General features: G+C 40.2%; 1 long non-coding RNA gene across 1 annotated transcript; it reads left to right on the forward strand.

Annotated features, from left to right (window-relative positions):
- Positions 1 to 7476: 7476 nt before the first annotated feature.
- LOC122476030 lies at positions 7477 to 20482 on the forward strand. Its single transcript, XR_006295368.1, has 2 exons — positions 7477 to 7878; positions 20083 to 20482. It is a non-coding gene; the product is annotated as an uncharacterized LOC122476030 (long non-coding RNA).
- Positions 20483 to 21538: the final 1056 nt, after the last annotated feature.

Here is a 21538-nt window from a genome sequence, read left to right on the forward strand (position 1 = left end):
TAAACATGGGAATTTCTCAAGACCAAATAATGGGTCCCCTTTTATCTCTCTTTATACTGTAACCCCCAGATGAATCCATGACTTTCATGATGATGAATTCTCTCAAATTCATAGCTTTACCTGAGATCTCTTAAGTGGGCCTTAGTGCCTCAGTCAGTTCAGGCTGCTATCATAAATAGTGTAGACTGGATGGCTTAGCCAACAGACATTTATTTCTCACTGTTCTGGAGGCTTAGAAGTCCAAAATCAAGGTGCCTGCAAATCTCATGTCTGGTGAGGGTCTGCTCCCTGTCTTAGAGATGGACACCTTTGCTGCATCCTTACATGGTAGGGAGAGAGAAAAAGAGGAGGCAAACTCTCTTGTGCCTTCTTATAATGTTGCAAATCCCATCTTGAGAGCTCCAACCTTGTGACCTAATAACTTTCCAAAGGCCTCACCTCCAAATACCTCCAAATAGCTTGGGGATTAAGCTTCAACACATGAAATGGGGAGGGGAGCAGAAACATTCAGTTGATAGCCTCTAGTATATCACAATGCCTTGCCAAAATCTGCACTAGGAATTCTGTTAGGTACTTCAAAGGCAACTTTCTGAATCAAACTCGTAGTTTGAATTCAAGGAATATCAGGGCTTAAATGGGCTTCCACTTTTCTTTACTTGTATCACCAACTAACCTACATGTCTGCACCTAATTAGCTTCTGCATGTAACAGATCAACAGAAGTTGTGGGAGAGAATGGCTTCTGAGTTGGCCAGATTCACAGGAGTCTTCAAGAAGAGATATGGCACTTTTTCCCCTTTTGGTTTGGACAAAAGCTGAGGCTTTCATCCAAGAGTCCTACAGTAAGGATCAGAGGTCATGGGCATAAATCATGGTGAGAACTTAGGCACAGAGATCTTAGGAGGAATGATAAGGACTCCTTGAGCATAACCTGCATGGTCTATCATCTGCTTTCCTGGAAAGGATGAATTTACATTATTTGACAACCTTTTTTTCAGAGTTGGTATTGTTGTTCTTTTGTTGTTGTTGATTTGTAAAAAATTTCAAATATAAAAAAAATGTAGAGATGTGTAACAAGGGCTACTAAGGTAGTTCTGTTAGACTAAACCCCCAAAGACCAAGGTTCCTTCCATCATGAAAGAAAAAGAAAGCAAATATCAGGAAATACACATTATATTATAAAGATAGCAAATCTTCCTTCCTTCCCGCTAAAGAGAAGGCCGTGATTCTGCCCTATGAGAGACTCCAGAGGCTACCATTAATAGCAGCAAACATTTTTGTGGGCATACAGTACTCAATCCCCTGTTCTAGGAACTCGTTATATGGGAAAGAACAAGTTACCACTTGTAAATGTTGAATTTAAAGTAAAAATGATGATGATGATATTATAGATTCTATAAATCTCAATCCACAATTTCAAGTATCTAACAACTACTGAATACTAAATTATTTTCTATGATTCCTATATTTTCCAGGGGGAAGTTTAACCCCTATCATCCCTTGTATTTCTCTATTCATCACCCAGCACACGGAGACGTTACTCCATCATTCTAGGATCTTTTATGTGACCCAAATCTTAACTGGGGAGTTCTCCTTATTATCCTTCCCTAGTCTCATGAGTTATCCCTGATACATTGTTTTAATTTTTCTTTTGCGGCATAATAAATTATTTCCAGATTTAGCAGTTTAAAATGACAACCATTTAATTATATCTCATGGTTTTATCGGTCAAGAATTTAGAAAAGGGCTTACTTGAGACATTTTTCTGTTTTAGGTGGGATTGTCTAGTGTATTAGTCTGGGTTCTTCAGAAACAGAAACAATAGGATCTATCTATCTATCTATCTATCTATCATCTATTGAAAGATTTATTATGAATTGGTTTACATGAGTGTGGAGGCTAAGAAGTCCCAAGAGCTATAGTTGGCAAGATGGACATCCAGAAGAGACAATGGTTTCATCCTACTTTAAGTATGAAAGCCTGAGAACCAGGAGAGCCAGTGTTGTAAATTCTAGTCAGAGTCCAAGTTCAAAGGCAGAAGATTGCTCTCCCAGTTCAAAGACAGGCAGAGAGTGAATTCTCTCTCATTCAGCCTTTCGTTGTATTCAGGCCTTCAGCACTAGATGAGGCCCACCCACATGGGGAAGGACAGTGTGCTTTTCTCAGTCTATGGATTCAAACGTTCATCTTATCCAGAAACAACAAGTATATTTGTTTTATCAAATGTTTGGGATCTCTGTGGCCTAGTCAAGTTGGCATATCAAACTCACTGTCACAACTGGGACCACTTCATGGTATTCAGATAGCAGATGGGCTAGTCAGAGGGATGTACAAGATGGCTACAGTTACATGCCTGGCATTTTGTCAGGGGTGACTTGAAGACTGGGTACAACTGGAACCATTAAGTAGAATATCTCCATGTGGCTTCTTTAGCAAAGCCATCTGAGTGGGTTCAGACTTCTCCATGGTGGTTCAAGGTTCACAGACAGAGTGTTCTCAGAGACAGAAAATAGAAGCTGCCACTTTCTTAAGATCTGGACTGAGAAGTTGGCATAGAATAATTTCCACATTCTATTCATCAGAGTAGTCACAGAGCTCACCTAATATATTAGTTCTCTAATGCTGCATAGCAATATTACCACAAATTTAGTGGCTTAAAACAACACATATTTATTATCCCACAGTTTCTGTGGGTCAAAAGTCCAAGCATGGCTTAGCCAACTCCTCCACAAGTCTGCAATCAAGGTGTCAGCCAAGGCTGAGTTCTCATCTGAAGGCCTAACTAGAGAAGGAGCTGCTTCCAAGTTCATAGGGTTGTTGGCAGAATTTAGGTCCTTATGGGCTGTTGGATTGATGGACTGAGTTTCTTGCAGGTTCTTGGCTGGACGCCATCCTTAGTTCTCTGCCACATGAGCCTCCCCAACAAGGCTGCTTACTTCATCAAAGCCAGTGAGGGAGAGAGTCTGCTAGCAAGACCAATGTTACAACCCTATGTAATATAATCACTTTGCTTCATTATAATGGTTAGAAGCAAGTCACAGGTCCTGCCCACATCCAAGGGAAGAGTACCAAGAAGTGGAGATAATTAGGAGCCATCTCAAAAAATGTCTACCATATTTAGCTGCAAGGGGAGGGACCTGGACTCCCACTAGCCCCACTCTCCACGGAAAGATCATCAAATAATCTGTGGTTTTTAATCTTCCACAGATGTTGATTGCTCTTTATAATATGGCCTCTTTAGATGCTTAACTGTTCACTGTGTCCACATCATCCTTTCAGAATCCATTTTTCAGCCATCTACCATCCTGTCTGTCAACTCAAAATTTCCTCTCTAGAATCTTAGTACTAATTCAAGTTTGTTCTTTCAGTCTTTCAGTAAATATTTAGTAAGTGGGTATTACGGAGGCTCTAGGGATCAAGCAATGAACAAAATGAACCTTCATCTTCATAGAGCTTGTAATCCAAAGATAAGAAACACAAAACCATAAAATAAATGCTTAGTGTACTGGTGATACAGTCAAGGAATTGGCCAGCAGCAATAGGGTAACTATAGGGTAGTCAATGTTTGTTGTCCTGACATAAATATTAATAGCATCTCAGTTCATTCTTAGAAAAATCAGTTTAGACAATAAATTATATGACCACCTTAGCAATGGTTATAGGAAAGAGTGACTATTTTAAATAAGTTGGATATGTGGGACTTTTTTATAAAGGAAAACTTGGGTAAAGTAAGGCGTCAATTATGTGTATATCTGGGGGAGGGGGGAGAAAGTTCCAGGTAAAGAGGACAAGTGCAAAGGACCAGAGGTAGGAGGCAGGGTGGGTTCAGATCACTTAAATCCTTGTGGGCCATTATACAAGCTTTCCCTCACAGTGGAAAGCCACTGGAGAGTTTTGAGGAGTGGGTGGTGGGGGTGAAGTCTGATTTATGCTTTAAGAGGCTTACTCTGGCTGCTGGGCTGAGAATAAATTGAAGAGAGAAAAGAGCAGAAGCAAAGAAGCCACTGAGGATGCCACTAAAATAATTTAAAAAAGAGACATAGGAGACTGTAGTAATCATTTAGGCTTGAACCAGTATTTGGAGTTGGCAAAAATCTTGTGAGATTATGAAGATACAGCTAAAAAGGTAATCTGATTTACTGGATGAGGGATAAGAGCTAACAAAGAGTGTCAAAATGATTCCAAGGGGTTTTCCCAAAAGAGAGATCATGGGGAGAGAAAGTTGGTAGGAAAGATCAGGAGCTAACTTGTGGATTTTTTCATTTTTAGGTGTTTAATAGACTTTTTCAGTGTCCAGAATGCTGCTCCTAGGTCTTCCAGGCCCTCAATTCACCAAAGAGAGAGCTCATCATCCTTTCAGGTCTTCCCATGTGCTGTCCCCTTAGCTCAGGTATCTCCCCCTTCTGAGGAAGGAGGAAGCGAAAATCTACTGCCTCCCTTGCCCCTCCCATATATTCTGTCTCTCCTCACACATTTCCTATTTATCTTTCCAAACCATTTAAGATCTCCTAAGAGCTTAAACCTTTGGGGAAACAATCCAAAAAGACTTTAAGGTACTTTGGCTAGCACCCCACCTTTGATTTCTCTGGAGAAAATGAACTGTATCATGCAAAATATTCTCCAGACACATTAATATTACTTAGCAGGTTTTAAGGGTGTATTCCATTCCAGATGTGTGCATTATTTTATTTAATTATCTCTTATAACTCCTTGATTGAATTCTGGTAGTGGCATATACTACTCTGTGATTCTTGGAAATTTTCCCAAGTTTGTTAAATCTCAGCTGCCTGGATTGTTAAATGGATGGAATATTTATTCCCTTAGGGCTGCGGTGAGAATGATATGCGATGCTGGTCTAAAGCACCCAGCTGGGAACCTGACACTTATTAGATCCTCCTGAAATATTAATTCTTTTAACCCATTTCTTGAAAAGGTTGTGTTTCTTAAATGAAGTGATATATATATATATATATATATATATATATAGCACTTTTAATTAATAAAGAGATGATTATAGAACATGAATTCTTAATGTCCTCCTTATTTCAATATAGTTTGAGAAACAACAGACACCATCACAACTGGTGTTGTGGTAAGTGAGAGTTTAATGCAATAGTCCAGAGAGGAAGTCAGTCAGGCTCAGACAGACAGGAGGGATAACATAGAAGTAGGCAAAGAAAACGTGAAGGACTTTTAGACATAGGGCATTGAGTGAATCAAGACATTGAGAGCAAATTGTGGATGATTTGCTTGTAAATAATAGACAACGAACTTGACCTGAATGGTGTTTTCAAAGAAGGGAAGAGTGGGACATGAGGTTTAGAAATAAGGGGACACAGGATTGAGGGCATCTAATAATCCTAGAGGCAAGGTTTTGGACTTTCCCTAATGGGCAATAGGGTAGTCATTAAAGGCTCTTGAAGTGTAGGTTGATAATCATTTATAGAACACATATTTGTGAAGTAACTACAATGCTCAAAACTCTACATTAATCATGCAAAGAGACATCACAAACATTCAATTTGTATATTTCAGTTTGATTGGATGGAGAAAAGAATGGAGCTGGAATCCTAGTCAGGAAACGAATACAAGAGGTGAGGTTGGAGCTGATCGGCACTGAGCTGGGATATCAGCATCTGCAGTGGAAAAGGCAGAAGAGCTGTTGGGGGAAATAAAGAGCACGGCTTGAAGGTAAGAGGAAAAAATGGCTCTGAGAGGGAGATAATGAACTACTTTTGAGGTGATCACTGTCTGTTGTCGATGATAATTAGGGAGAGGACAAAAGAATTGCCTTCCTATCCCTACAGAATGCTTTCAATCAGATTGGAAAGAATGGGTTTATGAATTAACAAGGAAAACAACATATATGTTATTAGGCTTACCAGTAAGTTAAAATTGTATTATTACTTAAATATATGATTTCAAAACACTACATTTATTTTCAAAGCACATTCTCTCCCTTCCCCAGATTTAGCTAATCCAAATCTTGAGAGTGTTTCTGCAGTATGACAGTCCCTCCCCCTGGACACCCTTGCCTCCATAGTTCAGATTTGCCCAGACTGTATACATTTTAAACATACAAATAGTTAATTAAAAAAAATACTAATCACTGGAAAGAAAACCTGGGGATCACCCCAGGAAAACCTGGGGATGCGAGCTGGAGGGAAACTTTGTGATTATCAAGTGCTGGTCTACACCAGCGGCTTTGGGATTTTGTTTTGTACATTGTTTTGCTGTTCATTTGTTAGTTTTGTGTCTAGATGGGTTTCCATGGCAGAATTCCTATCTGTGCAAATCCCCATTCAACTGATTAGGGCTTACCCTCCCCTGGGCTTCCCACTCCCTATGTATAGCCTCTGTCTGCTTCTACTCTGCCAAACTGCAGTTTTTTGCTTTTCTTTCCATTTTTTGTCCTTCCTTCCTTCCTTCCTTCCTTCCTTCCTTCCTTCCTTCCCTCCTTCCTTTCCTCCTTCCTTCCTTCCCTCCTTCCTTCCCTCCTTCCTTCCTTCTTTCTTTCCTTCCTCCCTTCCTTCCTTCCTTCCCTCCCTCCTTCCCTCCCTCCCTCTTTCTTTCTTTCTTTCTTTCTTTCTTTCTTTCTTTCTTTCTATTAACCAAGTCTTCCTCCCAGACTGCAATTCTCCCTCTGCACATGCCTGGCAAACGGTTCAGTTATTACTTTTCCAATGCAGAAACAGCCTTAACTTAGAAGGTTATGCCTCATTAAAAGCAAGGGAGGAAACATAAGATAAAAGGAATAAAAATCTTTATCCCTTTCAGAGACATTTTCATAGCTTTTAAAAAATCTTCAGTCTTTTCTTAACATATGGGTAGCATTCAGTTTTGCCCTTAGTTCTCATATACATTTGGGGAAAGAGAATACATTTCCTGTTTGTGGAAAACCACAAAGAGCAAAATACATTTGCATTCTGCTATCTTGTTAGATTTCTCTAAGAACTTGAGGTATAAATAACCCAATGATTTTAGTACCGGGGGGTGGACGGAGGTTGTTAAGTGACAACAGGTGGAAAGCATGCTCTAGCAACTCAACTGGGTATAACCATGTCCCTTCAATTTCTAATGAGAATTCCATATGCATATTTGATCATTTTAAATGTGATGGAATTTTTGGCTGGCTCAGAGGCAGGTTGAGAGAAGAGCCAAATTTTGTGTCTTACGATTTTTTTTAAAGAGATAGAATTTAGTATTAATTTGATTCGGAGTGAGAAATGGGATAAGGGAAATGCTAAATGTTTTTCAGCTTCATGGTCATATTACTTTGAAATGCCATGCAATGCAAATCTAATATCTTTCTGAAAGTGATTATTTCACTTTTTCAATGTGGGTTAACTTAGGTTGAATCGCTTTTTTGTTGGCTCCTGCCTTCCTCCCCTTTCCTAGGATTCTAGGGCCAAATGTCAAATGAAAAGTAAGTTCAGAATTAGGATATAAAAGAGGAAAAATTGCAGATAGATTTTTGGCACTGGCTGCCTCCAAAATGCAGGCCAGGGAGTGACTTGTATTTTGTTCCGAATACTTGGACGTGGACCGAAATTTCAGAGATGTCTACCTCTGGAAACCCAAGCACCAGGCAAAGGAATCTGCCAGTGTTTGAGAAAGACTATGAGTGAAGTCAGCAATGTTTTCCTGTGGTATGGTGCAAGGTTACTCAGTGTTGCCCGCCCACATCGCTATCTCCCCCACACACCGTTGCAAACTTTTCTGGACCTGAACAGAATCAACACTGGGAAGGACCCTTTTCTTTGGCAGAGTTCAAAACACATGATGAGGTGCTTTCTGGCTTTTGGAAGCAGCGAGGCTTAGTGATTTACAGCTGATCTAAGATTTGAAACGGACTTCTCTTTTCAACGGAGGGCATAAGGTGTGTGCCTTGTGTAACTGGGGGGGCTGACGGCTGAGGGTAAGGGCATAACACCGCAGGCAAGAAACGTGCTGTGTAGGTTGCTTGGCTTGCATCCAGATTTGCCCCGCAACCTTAAGAACAGCTCACCATTCAGGGCCTCTGTTTCCCAGCCCATGATGTTACTGGCTTCTCTGAAAGAAGCCTGGGGACTAAAGCCTGGCTTTCACGTCGTCTCCATTTGTTGTTTATATTCTCTTCCTGTTTGCTGTGTTACCCCGCATCCTAGCCTGGGTTTAGGGGTTTGGTTTTGGGAGGAAGACAGGGAACCACATTAAACAAAAGGATGGGGAAAGGTGTCGTGCCAAGTTTAGAACCCACTCAACCTTGTGGGTTTGGAGTTTTCAAGCATCCTCCTGCCTCTGGAGCTTTCAGTTTGTTTATTCTTGGCAAAATGAAGCTTCCTGTTTTTAAGAAAAACAGCTTATAAAAATGCTTGAAAAGTCTTCTTGGACATCAAAACACTCTCCCCAAATAATATTTTGATGATTTAACATGTAAATGAATCAAAACAATGTGAGCAACATTTCCTATAAAGTACATGTGGGTTTTAAAAATTAAGGGGATAGTGCTTAGCTAAACATACTTGGGTTATAGAAGATCAAAAGCATTTGAAAGCCAGTTTGAGATGTTTGCTAAGTCTTAAATGAGGCCAATCCAACCACTTTCAGCTGAAATGCAAGCAATTTATTATTAAAAGAGCTCATGGATGTGATTACTCTTCAATCTCTGGGCTTCTGACTCTTGTAGCTAAAATACTCTCCGTGGAGTGATTGTTATAATGTTCACAAGTGATGTTGGGACCAGAACTCTCAGTCTATTGGGGAGGGGGCGTTGGGGAGGGGAGGCCAGGGTGAACCAAGGCCAGGCACCTCCACCTCTTGGCCCACTCATCTTCATGTCAAGGGCCTGGCTTAGGAGATGTGATATTTCCCATCACTGCTCATTGGATGGGTGTTGTTTTGTAAGATGGGAACAACATATCTATCAACTCTCAAACTCCTGCATTCAAATCTAGAAGTCTATGTCTGGATTCAGAAGCTGAGAAGGCTTACATCTTGCTGAGAAGGCCAACAGTGTTGCTTAGATGTATACTTTTTCCCCTCGGGGGTCTCTATTGGGAAGTACGCCAGCTCCATATTAGCCCCAAATGATCTCCTAAAAAGCATCCATAGTGACAACTGGGAGGTCAACAGATCTAGGCTCTGGACTTATCTGCAAATTTGAGTAAGCAACTCCTATGAGTAAGTTATTTTAATAAGTAGAATTTTGAATAAAAGTGTAAATAAGAGATAGTCATTTGATCTCAAAGAACTTTGAATCTAGTGGAGGGAATTCTGTGACAGCAATAATACCAAGCTCTGTGTAATAGAATCTTAGGAAGGACATCTGGCTTTTTCAGATGAGGAATTCCTCTCTTGAGGATAATTATAATTTTTTCTGGAATGTATCGCACTTAAATTAGGAAGGATGGGTCCAATTTATAGATATAAATGTGGAAGAATGATGGAGGCATTCAGGTGGAATAGAATCATTACAGTCAAAGTCCTGGAGAAGTGAAGCACATGGCAAGTCTGTGGAAAAGTCTGGAAAAGCTGGGATAAAGGGTCAGCACAGTGTTTTCCAACTGTATTCCTTTGCATAATGCATGATATTTGAGAAAAGGAATTCTATGATTAAACTTATTGGGGAAGTTTTTGTCAAAAATGCTAAAATGTGAAACATTGGATTTTCTGTAAAGTTTAACCAGCTTCTCTCTACAGGAAGGCAATACAAATATAGTATTTATTCAACCCACTCTACAGAAATATGTAGCCAAAAGATGGTATTACTAGACTGGCAGATTAGAAAAATACAGTAGCTGTAGGAATTGTTGTAAAGATTTAATAAGCTTTGGTATGTAAATTGATATTATTTGTTCTTAAGCACAGGGCCTGGCGCATACACGGTACATGTTGTTTGTTTTTGTTAGAGCTGTGGTTATTTACACCAGCTATTTGACAAGGATTTTCATGATCTCTTTGTAGATAAAGTGAATGCATGTCATCTGCATGGTAAACATTTAAGGGACTTTGTGATGAGACGAGTGGCTGGGCTTGGGGTGTGCTTAGTAACCGATAAGTGACAACCCACAGGCGAGTTTATAATGTTGTGTGGAGGACTTCAAGCCTCATCTTTCACCTGGTCAGCAAACTAATTAATACTTGAGTTCACTTATAAAAGTGTACAAATCAAATTTGCACATCATGAGAAGCTAGGAAGGAGAGTTCTACTGATTCACAGGATCTTAACACAATAGTCTCAATAGGCTGAGTGAATAATAATCTAAAATATATATAAAAAGGAAAAAAAACATATAGTCTTAGAATCAGACATACACATAGAAATATGGCGGAGAGGGGCTTTGTCATGAATAAATTAGAAAAAGAATTAATGATTCATAGAAGACTATAAGCTATACATATGGCCACAAGAAAATATGACTTATAGAAAATGTAATGTGATTGTGGGTTTAATCCATAGACATATGGTATCTAGATTTAGGGAAGCGGGAGTTCTATTTGATCTGCACACGTTAGATCACACATTGTAACATTTTATCTAGTTCTTGTGGGAGATGAAGACCAGCTAGAACTAACTGGAGGTCTGTGACCAAGACAGTGAGTTGATTTTAAAAGTGACCCACGAATCATTGGTGAGTTGGGAATTTTTCATCTAATGAAGAAGAGAAGAATCCAGAGTAGGTATGGTAGGTGTATTCAAATATTTGGTGGTTTTCCATTTACAGGAGGACTTATTTTGATTTCTATCATGCCTTGTGGTAGAATTAGGGCTTGTCTTTTCATAAATATTTGTTGAATGTCAACTCTGTGTCAGGCAGCATGCTAAACAAGAAAACAAACCTGAGTGAGAAGAGTTCCTGTTGTAAAAGAACTCAGGATCCACCAGATAATAGAAACACAGGCAGTCATAACCCAGCATAGCATGTGGGACCTTGTCAAGCAATGCCCTTCATGAGGTAAAGTGGAATGAGCTATGAACTTTTCCTGATAGTGATTGGTTTTGACCAGTGTTGTGTATCACATCATTGACATATCCATGTAATGTTGCAAGATTAACAGTTAAAAAAAACAAAAACCCCAGCATGTTGTAGCTTTTGTCCTTCCGTTTTTCTTTGCCCAGAAGCAAACATCATCACCACCTCTTTTAGCTGACTATTGTATTATTTACCTCCATGTCTCTAAATGGCATGTTTTTTAAAAAATGTTTATTTATTTTTAAGAGAGAGCATGAGAGAAAGAGAGAGAGAGAATGCGCAAAGGGGAGGGAGAGAGACAAAGAGTGCCAAGTAGGCTCCACACTGTTGTCACAGAGCCCGATGCAGGGCTCGGTCCCACAAACCATGAGATCGTGACTTGAGCCGAAATCAGGAGTTGAATGCTGAACGGACTGAGTCACTCAGGTGCCCCTCTAAATGGCATGGTTGTAGTGCTGCTTTTTGATTTTTCAGTTTTAGGCTGTATCTATCGATTTTCCCTTATGGAAGATGAGGAGTTGACTCTATTTCCTTTCACTGCACATGTGTACCCTCCCACTCTCCACGTACTTCTGGTTAAGGCAAATATATTCCGTTATCGTGGCTATGGAAACTATGCATAGCTGAGTCATGTCAAATATATTTATTTTTCCTTCCCTGTGTAACTTTTTATTTTCCCAAGAATTAATCTTTTTCTCATTTTTCATTTATTTCTTATGTACTTATTACTAATTTGACTCCAAACATGTCAACATTTGTCTACATCTTTTCTTAAGACATTCAAGCCATTTGGTTGTCATTCAGTTTCATCTTCCAGAATTTCTCCCAAAGCCTTCTGAGCTACAAGGGGCACACACTCCCTCCTGGGATCTCCTTCCACAGCCTCTGTCTTGCTTCTACTGCCTGTATCCCGTCTTCTCTTAGTTCACAATCTCTTTTCTGGATGAGAATATGCTCTAGTAGTTTTCCATGTGAGAGAAACTGAGCTGAGAAATTGTAGATTTACCCTCCTATCTGATTGATAGTTTTTCAGGATCTAGACATCTAGACTGGAAATCATTGCCCTTGGAAGTCTGAAGGCATTCCTTTATTGCCCTTCAGGGTTGCTGAGAAGTCTGAGGTCTTTCTGATTCCTGATCCTTTGTGTGTGACCATTTAAAAAATTTTATCATTGGAAACTTTTAAGATCTTCTCTTTGTTGAATTTTACAATGATTTGCCTTCATATGAGTCTGTGTTTGTTTACTGCGCACTTGGTAGCCTATTTCAATCTTGTCCTTCTATTTTGGGAACTTTTCTTGAATAATTTTATTAATGTTTTCCTCTCTTCATTTCACTGCTCTTTCTTGAACCCCTGCTCTTTTGATTTCGGACCACTTATATTGGTCCTACTATATTCACATTTTTCTCTTCTGTTCACAACTTCTCCCTTCCTTTTTTTTTTTTAAATCCCTGATTCTTATTACATGGTTGCATTTATATTTTATCTCCTTGATAATATTAGTAAAATTTTGTTGATATGGAAGTTTTCTCCTCTGTAAATCATCATCTCAAATAGGTTGCTTTGTGTGATAAGGAAGGAGGGGTGGGGGTTCTTTCCTATTCTATTTCATGCTGGAGGCTTTCCTCCAAGGTCTGCTAATTTCTTTTTTACATTGTTTAAAGAGTTTATTTATCTGTTTTGAGAGAGCGAGAGGGAATGATCAGGGAGGGGCAGAGAGAGAGGAGATAGAGAATTCCAAGCCACAGAACACAATGTGGGGCTCGAACTCATAAACTGTGAGATTATGACCTGAGCTGAAACTGAGTCAGATGCTTATCCAACTGAGCCACCTAGGCACCCCTCTATTTATTTTTATATTTAAGAATAGGGCACTCAGCGTTTCCTGGGTGGCTCGGTCAGTTGAGTGTATGACTCTTGATTTTGGCTTAGATCCTGATCACGGTTGTGAGATTGGGATTCATGCTGGGCATGGAGCCTGCTTAAGATTCTCTCTCTTTCCCTCTCCCACTGCCCTTCTCCAGCTTGCTCTCTCTCTCTCTCTCTCTCTCTCTCTCTCAAAAAAAAAAAAAATAGGGCACTTATAAACTGATTTGCTGTTCTGAGTACATGAATGGGTTTGTTAACTGTTGGGCTCACTGTAGAGTGATTTGGCTGGGATGTTTTAATGGAGAATCTCCACTGTCCATATCTTTATATCCTTCCGTTTAGCAAAGAAATATTTTCCATGGAAGATTTTTTTTTTCAGTGTCCTGCCTGGCAGCTAGTATTCTGTGAACCAAGTGGACACAGAGAGTGGAGAGTGTTTGCTTTCACTATGCATAGGATTACTCCTTTTAGTAAGAAATCTACACCATCAACGGTGCCTGTTGTTATTTAAGATCCTGTGTTGTGTGCTTTCTAGACAATAAACTGGGGAGGGAGAGTCTGGCATAATGAGCTAGGAAACTGGTGATCTGCCCATTTCTTTAAAAATACTTTTCAACTAATTAAACAAAATTGTCCACTCCCCTTCACTCCTATTTCTCAAGGTACCTGATGAGGCCAAATTGTGAGTCTTTGGGGATTATGTAGTGTATAAATCTGGGTTTGTTTTCAGCCCTACTGCCAGCTAAGTACTTTGCGTCCTTTGGTGTCTATGTCATTTACCATTCATCTATCTGCTTTCTAGCTTCCTAAAGTCCTTCTTCTCCCTCGTTCCCCTTATCCTTGAAAGCGTGTGAATGGTGTGTGTGTGTGTGTGTGTGTGTATGTGTGTGTGTGTGATCAGGGATCAATTTTTGTGCATGATTTGGTATGTTTGCAAGGAAAGGGACATTTTTGGAAGACTCTGAACAATCAATAAGATTTTTCCCAGCAGCGAAAGCAGTAAGGATGAACAACACAAACAACAAAAGAGATGTGAGAACTTTCTTGAAGAATTTAGGAAATGGTGAATGTGGCCAGGACACTGACAAGGGGGAGGCTGAGATGGTAATCAGCAACACAGAAGGCAAAGAGTAAGAGTGCATTGTAACTGGATAGAGACAGGGAGAGAAGAGAGGAGTCAAGATGACTTTGTAGTTTATAGACTGAAGAAATGGTTGTCTTGTAAGTAGTGAAATCGATGGGTGCTTATTTTTGTCACATTATAGGTCATACGTATTCCACAATGGACAAGGTTGCCTTGTGATATGATATATTATCTTTCTACATAGGCATTAAGCTCATAGGTGGACATTGGTAGGAAAGGTTCTAGATTGCTTCGCCTATGAGAAATGCCAACAGCTTTCCAGCATATGTATGTACCTCCTTTAAGCTACTTGGTTTCAGGTAAGGTTTGAGCAGCACAGAGAGGAGTGGGGGGAGAGTGGAGGGGAAAATAAAGAAGCAGAGAAAGAAGAGACATGAAGAAAAAAAAACACAGTGATGACATCATTGCTGTGTTGTAAAACTGAGCTTTAAATCTGTAAGAGTCATTTCTGTTCTATCTCAATAGGGAGAAATGTGCTGAGCTCTTGGGGTCATTGACTAACACGTCTACCAGATGGATCCTGGGTTTGGCTCTTTGAGCAGAGCATTCCATCTCAGAGTTTAAGATGCAACAATGCATTATTAAACCTGTTTGTAACACAATGTGCAAGATGACATCATATCCCCGGGTGTATGTGACCTCACCAAAAATGTGTGCCCTGCTGTGTAGGAAAAGTAGAACTCCAGGATACAGACCGTTAGGTAGAGTTATAAGACCTTATAAATAGCTGCCCTTCCCCCAGTCTTTTCTCTTTTCTCTCAAATCCAACATGTTCTTTAAAAGAGGAAGAAAAAATATTTTGTGCAATCCTGCATCAAAGAGATATAATAAAAATGTTGAGAAATAAACCTCTGAAATGAATGCAAAGTGGATATAGCCTCAGGAGATTGGGAATTTTTGTCTGGTATCTCAGTAATGGTCTGCCAGGAAATAAAAACCACTGAATATTTAGAACAGTAGGACTTTAATACAAGGAGTTAGTTACACTGGTGATAGAACAGTTAAGAAGCCTAATGGGACAGTGACGCAACCCAGGAAGAGGCCCAGGCAAGAAGACCTGCAGCCTCCGAGCTGGAGGCAGGAGCATGGCGAGCCTGCAGGGTGGTGGGAGGGCGGGGGGGCAAAGAGAGGCGGCTGCTTCCAGAGATGCTACCAGGGGCAGAGAGAGAGGTGTCCTGGCCTTCTCCTCACTTCTTTGCACCCTTTGATCTCCTACCTGTGTTTCTTTTTCAAGGGCTAAAACCAGAGGGGGGCCATTTGACACAGGAGCCTGGGAAACCCTGCATATAGGGGTCAGTCCCCTGCAATGCACAGCAGAGCACAGGAAAATGAGTAATAGATCCAAGGAGGAACAGGTCCAGAAGCAACGCATATGGAAAGACACCTGCCACCTTAAAGGAAAGACAGTCAGTGTCAACAAAACCATCAGTGATCTGTGCATAGTGAGGAATGATTATCCATCAGATCCAAATTAGATGTGGGAGAATTAGGAGCTAACTTTAGCTGAACATTACAGAAGGTTCTGTATTCATATAGAAGCCTCTACGACATTCAGAGTCAGAACATTGGACTGGATTTTAGTGACGGGCCTACCCAGTATGCCTCCCTATCTTTTAATTGTTATACCCTGATACAATTAAGCATGGACTACAGAAAACATTATTTTGGTAGGAAAAATTAAAATTTGCATTTTATGGATTTATTGTTGTCATTATTGTTGCTAATGATACTGGTATCCAATGCACAAGCCTTCATTTATAATTCAGTAGCCCAGTGCTGGGTAATCATACTGTTTTCACAGGTCAGTCTTGTTCCCAGACATTCCTACTGCAAAACTGAAGTATTTTCTTTAAAAGTGATATTTGACAGTTGACTGCTGATGCAATGCTCTATTATTAACTAACATGCAATTAGTTCATTAAAAAATGTCTCAGCTGAATAGCAGGTAACCTAATACAATCTACCAAAGTGGAGAAATCCACAGTTTCTCACAAATGGGAGCAAAATTATAGTGCAGGGCAACTGGAAACGAGAAGATGCCAGCTGGCAGGACACTAAGTGTTTCAGATTGCTGTTTATGATCTCTATGTTCTAGAAAAAAAAATTAATTAGATTATGCTATTTGAGAATCTTGGAATGTCATGGCTGTGCGCCAGGCTTATCAGAACCACGCATCTGAAGTTTAATTAAGCTGTTTTAAATTTCACTTGTAGTTATAAGCTTTGAAAAAGCAATAAATGTAGGAACTAATAAATAACGGTGGAAGGATGCTGAGATTCCTTCAGCTGGCAGAATTCAGTATAAGATTATGGGCTGTTCCAAAGCCTGGTATATACTCATTTTATTGATCATGAACGTGATGTGAAGCACTACTCTCTGTTCAAGCGTATTTGGAAAATAAATGTTTGCAATGTGGAACTATAATTGTCAACTTGTCAAGCTGTTTCTGAAAACTCAGATCTTTCTCTAATACCTCAGATGGGCTCTAAATGGAAAAAGGCATATGAGTTCCAGCAGGGGGAAATATCCTTGGCTTCCCACTCACCTTGGTGAGAGAACCGTTACTGACTGACCTTCTAGCGAGTCACAATAGGAGTAGGCTTAATGTTCTTTTTTTATTCAGTGTTCCATTATTTACTTTTGAATTGCAGTAAAATGTACACAACACAAAATTTGCCAGTTTACCCTTTATTAAGGGTACAGCTCAGTGGCATTAAGTACATTCGCACTGTTGTGCAACCATCACCACCGTGTGTCTTTAGAACTTGGCTTAGAAGTTCTTTTGTTAACTGCTTTCTAAAAACCAAAACATCAAATCCATCTTAACATCCTCTAGGAACATTTGGCCACTTTAGTCGAGGGCTGAAAAGATACAGGACACTACGTTTGTGGCCACACATGTAGGAGACGGTATGTTCCTGCCTTATGGTCCTGCAGTTGGAAGTGTCTAAGGGGGTTGATTGTGGTGTTAGACAAATGAGTTGTGGACAATGGTCCAACTAGACTTATGGAAGGAGAATATTGACTCTTGTTTGAGAGAACGGATGAACATTTTGGGATAGAAATGGATACTACTAACTACTTGGATTAATCCATTTCATTCATTCATTCAACAAATACTACATGCCTATCTGTACTAGACATTGTTCTAGGCAGCACAGGTTTGTGAGGAAGAAAGACTAAGTCCTCACTCCCATAGGCATTATATTCCTGTAGGAGAGACAGCCCTTACACAGATAAATATTCAATGGATGGTGGAGAGAAGTATGGATCAGAGAAATAAAAGCGAGTTTGGTTTTGTTTTTCTAATTTATTTCCACTTACAATATTCTAGAAATAAAAGGAGGGGACCTTCTTCAAATGGAAACCCTACTTACCAAACAAGCCACCGGATCTCATCCCTTGCTGTGCCCTCATCCTGGTACACAGAGTGATGAGCTAGTGTGCACATCCGAAGATGAGGCTGAGTGTGTCAGAGTGTGCAGAACGCATTTCTCTTGGCTCTTCTTGTCGCTTAGCATCCCGGTTCCTTTCCCTCTGCTTCTTTCATTTCATGGACCAGAGAAATGACTAATGATACTCAACCATTCATGTCTCCAACAAATTGGAATCGGAAATCTGCCATTGTGTGGCACAATGCTGGTGGCTGCAGGGAGTCAGGGAAGTGTAATGCACAGTTCCGACCCCCAGAATTCACTGACCTATAGAAATGTAGTTGCAGAAGGAGACAACCATAGATCTCATGAGCAGCAGAGGTGATATGTGCTTTGAGGACTTCAGGAGATGCCAAGGTCACTTCTGTTAAGGCAACTCAGGAAGAATTCACAAGAAAGGGTGACCCTAGAGATGGATCTTGGTAGATGAGCAGTGCAGAATCATGAAGTTAAGAGAGTAGAGGACTTCAACACAGATGTGACCGGTATGGTCACTGCTGCGGAAATGTTCAGGAGAAAGGCAGACTTTCAAAGTTTGACCACATCAGTTCCCTTTGAAATGGTATCTATGTGAGGGAAAAAATGCCTAGCAGAAAATTCAAATTTGTTAAATCAGTTGTTTTGTCCAAATAACACCAACTCACGTATTTGTCTGGCTTCACCATTGTTAAGCTCATTCATTCATTCATTCATTCAATAGATATTAGCAGGTTGCCCAATTTATGTGAATACTGGAGGTACATACAGCAGTGAACAAAACAGAAGCTTTTGTGGGGCTTTACATTCTAGAGGAAATAGATTTTCCAGTGTGGCTGGAACGTGGGAGCCAGAGGGTGAAGACAAGTGACATGGTTCAAGGAATCAGGGCTCCAGTCTCGTGTGTTTGCAGGCTGACCTAAAAACCTTGACCTTACTGTGAGTGTCAGAGGAAATCAGTCAGGGTTTTAAACAGTGGAGGGAAATGATCTAACTTATATTTTAGTAGGATAGCTCTGGCTTTTGTGTTGAGAATAGATTGAAAATTTTGTGTAGTTGTGATATAGACATGCCCTGAAGGTCACTGCTCACCTTATATGCTATCTTTGGGCACTGGTATTTGATTCAGTTAAAAAAAATCATCAAGCTGGCTGTTACCTCTAGGCTAATGATAAGATGGTGTATCAGTATCAGCCAAGGTAACAGAACCAAAGGAGATATATGAATACATATCTATATGTTAATAATATTAATTATATACATTAATAATACCAATTAAATGTACTATAATACATTAATATCAATTACATATAATTACATATTAATTATATATCTGTGTGTGTGCGTGTGTGTATAAAGACAGAGAGAGAGAGATTGCAAGGAATTAGTTTTTTGTGATTGTGAGGCTGTCTAGGAAAGTCCAAAATATGTAGGGTAGGCTGTCAGGAAGGGCAGGGAAGAAACTCTCAGGCAGAAACTGATGTTCCAGTCCACAGGTAGAATTTCTTCTTCCAGAGGGAACCCTTTGTTCTGTTAAGACCATTCAAAGAATTGGACCAGATCCTCCCAGATTGTCCAGGAATATCCTTTATATAAAGTCCACTGCTTGTAGATGTTAATCATATCTACATAATACCTTGACAGCAACACCTAGATGACTATTTGACCAAATAACTCAGTATTATAAGCATAGTCAAGTTGACACGTAAGAGTGATTGCCACAGATGACTAACCCATCAACTGACTTTGTGTAGACGATGGCAACTCTTACCTCTACTCCATGTCTACCCCACGCAGACAGCCTCAGACTTTAATTTTGTGTCTGAAAGACAGTAGTAAGCTTCCACATGAGAAAATATCAATTAGGAGGCCTGGGTGTGGTCTAGTTTACAAACTTATGAGCACTGGGAGCCGGGCTTCTACCTTTCAGCCCCAAAGAGTAGCCACGTGGATCTCAAGTCGAGCTTTGTTGACACTCTGATTAGTAACTCTTTCATGTAAGAGGGGTGGCAATGCCTGCTCACACAGTTCAATGTTGAAATGCTTCTTTATGAACAAAAGAAAGCCAGTGTGACTGTGTGAAACATGGCGAATTCTAAGGATGAAGGATAAACCATCCAGTTCATCTTAGTGACCCCAATGAACACTGCTCAATCAATATTTGTAGTGTGACTGAATGCCAAAGCATGCCTTGAGTTTATGCAACTTGGTGACATTTCTACCGCTAAAGTGCTACTACAAACTTTATCTTGGAGAGCTCATGATAGGTGGTGAAGTTGCTCTGAACATAGGAAGCTACCATTGGCCAAATTATGTGCTCTTGGAGAGGAACATTTCCTGTGTATTAAAAAAAAAACAAAAAGAAGAAGAAGGCCCAGCATGACTAATATGGTCAGAATGTTCTCATCTTCTCTTAGGAGAAGAAAGGAGTCAGGTAGAGCTTTGCAACAATCCGTGGTCACAAACCTCAGTAGACACCCAGGTCATTAACTAACCACACGCATGTGGCACATGGAGTGGAACATCCCAGAGCTCTAAAACCACAGGCATCTATCTGCTGGATTAAAGGAAGCAGTTTCACAGGCCTGGACAGAAAAAGGATGTGGTGAATTTTCAAACGGCTCTGATTTATAGGCAATAAGGTGCAAGGTTATGGTACACAGAAAAACGAATCATTTATGCTTCTCCTCATTGCCCCCTTCCAGAAACCCAGGCAGCAGCTGGTTTCTAGGAAGATACTGAGGATGTCGCCACTACAATAACCATGTTGGGTCCTTGTTCCTCTCACCCAGAAACATATCCATGAAGTGATCCTTCAGGAATAGCCGTGAAACCCCTGCCTTTGGTAACCAGCCAAGCCAGGGTGTGATATTTTTTCCTGTTTAATTAAAAAAAAAAAAAAAAAAGTTTACCCGTTTGCTTTCGCCAGCTATCTGAAAGTTCAAAAGGTAAAGAACATTTCCCTCCACAAATAAGCCATGGAATGTATTTGGAAATTGGGTTTTCATCAGGAGTTGCTGTTTTTCAGCCACTCACTCCACTGCAAAGGAAGGTGAAATCGTGAACTCTTTCCTGAAAGGAAAAAAAAAAAAAAACTCCCGCAACTTTACATTTATAATTTGATGACTATGGGAGGGACCCCTAGGAATTTAGGGTAATCTTTCTGACTTTAATAGAGGCTACTGACCCTCAGATAAGAGGTACTTGTCATGCTCCTGGGCACAGGAGAAGTAGTTCACATTTCCTTTTAAAGGAAACAGCAAGGGGCACCTGGGTGGCTCAGTCAGTTAAGCATCTGACTTTGGCTCAGGTCATGATCTCGCAGTTCATGAGTTCAAGCCCCACTTTGGGTTCTGTGCTGACAGCTCAGAGCTTGGAGCCTGTTTCGGATTCTGAGTCTCCCTCTGTCTCTGCCCCTCCCCCACTCACTCTCTGTCTCTCAAAAAAATAAATAAATGTTAAAAAAAATGAAAATAAATAAAAAAGATAAAGGAAATAATGAAATGAATCCATGCTCATTTCATGGCCTTCTGATGATAGATCATAATGTCACTTTGTAAAACAACATGTCTGTAATGAAACAATCTTTTCACAAAATTATATTTTTAATTTATAACGATGCAAAGCTGAATGTCATATATACTACTCAGGGCTGCCCATAAGGTCCAACTAGGGATCAGGGCTCCTACTCATGAAACTTTGCAGAACACTCTCAAAGGATCCCCTCTCATTTGGACTCAAGAGTGGAGATGAGTTTGTGAAGGAAGTGACATTTAAATTGGGCTTTGAGAGAGAAGAGGAGTTGAGCAAGAGAGCAGAATATAACCATAACCTAAGTGCCTGCTCGCATCTTCCAACAGGCTGGGGTTATTTTTCAGCTAGTGAGGAAAACTGGCTTGAATCTCCATCGTCTATACTTCGGAGAACCTGCTCAGGGTACCTCGAGGTCTTTGGGGGCTCAGCTTTCTCCTGGTCACCTTCCTACAATTTCTTGCTTTCACCATTTCCTCAATCTCTTTTCTGCGTCTCATCTTCTCAAGCCATTTTTTTCCCTCTCTCTCTGCCCTACATCAGTCCTATCCTTAGTTTCTCAAAATGCCCCTGACGCAAGAGTGCTCAGTGGTAGGGTTTGCAGATAACCAAGGAGAGCTGCAGTGTGGC

This window comes from Prionailurus bengalensis, chromosome E4, assembly GCF_016509475.1.
Source record: "Prionailurus bengalensis isolate Pbe53 chromosome E4, Fcat_Pben_1.1_paternal_pri, whole genome shotgun sequence".
NCBI classification, from domain to species: Eukaryota; Metazoa; Chordata; class Mammalia; order Carnivora; family Felidae; genus Prionailurus; species Prionailurus bengalensis.